Here is a 2,362-nt window from a genome sequence, read left to right as displayed (position 1 = left end):
TGAGAGAGACAGAGTAAGTATGAGAGAGAGAGCTGAAATGTCTTTGTTCCTGTGTACAAGGGGCTACTGCTTGTGTGTGTGTCTGTGTGTGCACTGTAGGCACATTTGTAACTATTAGGTCCTTGTGTGCATTAAACTTTCAAACTATAACAGAAACAGTGAAGCTTAGCAAAGATATGAGAGGAATAATTATCTAATTTTGGAACATGTTATTATAATACCTACATGATATGTAACTAACTTAACAGTGTTCGTGTTATATTTACCAACTCTGAGTTATAGACCCACAATGCCAAGTCCTACCCTCCAAGGCTCCTCCAAAACCGAAGAGAGCTGGGCCCAAAAAAGCAGTTCAAGAAATACTCTTGCCTCCTACAATGGCTTCCTCATGGATCAGGCAATTTGGAAGATGAATACGGGAAATCACAGGAAAGGAGACAGAGCTCATCTTAGGACGGCAATTCTATGGCCAAAATCTCCCTGTTCCTCCCCAGCAGAGAAGGCCCTGAAACTGGTAAAGACACAACAGTCTTATTGGGGTCACTGACACAGATAGGCTTCCCCTGGCTCAGCTGTGGGCCAGGGAGCCTCATAATCCACCAGGCTGCCCCTCTTCCCCAGGGGGCTCAATTGGACTGTGGCTGAGTGTGAGGGAAATGTTTGCTGTTTGCTGCTGTTCCCTGTTGACTTTAGCCGGTAGCTCTGTTTACAAACCCAGGTTGGTTTTCCCAGCACAGTTAATTAGACCAAAGACATCTGGTGTGAGGGCTGGGGAGGGCATCTGCTCAGAGGCTTCCCCTCACACTCTGCAGCCATGGGCCAGCACAGGGCAGAATAGCTAAACAGGACTAGACTGGACTCTGCCCATACAGGGGAATCATGGCTTCCCTCATTCAGCCCTTCCCATGCCTGCTAAGTTAGGCTGGACCCCAACTTTCCAAGTCTTGGGGGACACCAAGAGTCAGCGTTGGAAGCCCCTACCTCGGTGGGGTCATAGACTGAGGATCAATGATTCAGGCCTCTCCTTTTCCCTTCCATGTCAAAAAGAACAACGGGGCAAAGATTTCTGTTCCCTCTCTCGTCACAGAGACCCTGCATTCTGCAAGGCCAGACCTCTTTAGCTCCCTGTGGGGAATCTTCCCTCCCAGTATCACTCTCCTCCTCCCTGACCCCTCCCTAGCCGATCTGACACCTGCAAGGAGGAAAGACATTAACCAGTCCAGGCCCAGAGGGAGGTAGGAAGGTGGCCAGGAAGGTGAGAGGATCTGAATGGACAGTTCCAGGGTGGTGGGGAAGTGAGGGAAGGGGGGGGAAGGGAGGGGCAGTGGCTTATCTCTCCCAGGAGGGGGGAGCTCACTCCAAACAGCTAATGCACTGGCGTGTGAAAGCCCCTCAATTAGCACTAATGATGCAATCAGTTAGGGAGGAGTAGGGACCAGAATTTCTGGTAGAGTCAGCACCAATTCACACACACACACACACACACACACACACAGAGACTTCCTCGGACACTGTGGCCCTTTCAAACACGCCTATTTACACACTCCACAGTCTTGGCCACGCACTCCCATAGGCACATATGTACTCTTTGCACAAATTACTAACACGCATAAGGTTCGTGATCCGACCTCGTCAGACAGCAGGGATCCTGAGGCGGGGGCACACTCCTGGCTAGATACTAGGCTTCAGGGACAAGAAAATCAGAAACACTTGGTAGAGATGGTTGAACAGGGCACTCCGAAAACATCACGATTATTCTTTTGCTCCCACGCGCGCTCGCAGGTGCGGGTCCCGCCTCCCCACATATCACGCCAGCTGGGCGAGGAGCCGCCACCCCAACCCCACTCGCAGAAGGCGGGCAACCCACGTGCCGCTCCAGCGCCGAGCCCGCCTCGGGGGGCCCGGGTTCCAAGGCGGGAGCTCTGTGATCACTCCGATCCTCCGCACCCCTGGCCCAGTGGCTCATACCCTCCAGAGCCCGCTACCCGCCGGTCTTGTTCCTTTATCTTTTCCCCCACCCCGCCCAGCTCCGTTATCCAGTTCCCGGTCCCGTTATCCGGCCGCCGGGCCCCGTTATGCGCCCTCGCTTGGGGCCTGACGTCCCCTCCCCCTGTCTCTGGCCGGAGCTCTGGGGGCCACGGGCCGGACAGGGCCGGAGCTGCCTCCGCTTCCCAGGCCCGGACGGCCGCGGGAGGAGGTCCCGCTGTCAGTCAGCGGGGAAGGCCGGGCCGGGCGGCCTGAGGGGGCGGTGCCGAGGAATGGCTCGGGCCGGGAGTTGGGAGGCGGAGGCGGAGGCGGAGGGGGCGGAGGCGGGGGCGGCTCCGGGCCTTATAAGCGGCGGGGGCAGGGCGGGAGGGAGGCA

The sequence above is a fragment of the Orycteropus afer genome, unplaced genomic scaffold (genome assembly GCF_000298275.1).
Source record: "Orycteropus afer afer isolate SDZICR_OR568_19922 unplaced genomic scaffold, OryAfe1.0 scaffold00344, whole genome shotgun sequence".
Taxonomy (NCBI): Eukaryota; Metazoa; Chordata; class Mammalia; order Tubulidentata; family Orycteropodidae; genus Orycteropus; species Orycteropus afer.
The sequence above is the reverse complement of the archived record's forward strand: the minus strand, read 5'-3'. Positions refer to the sequence as shown.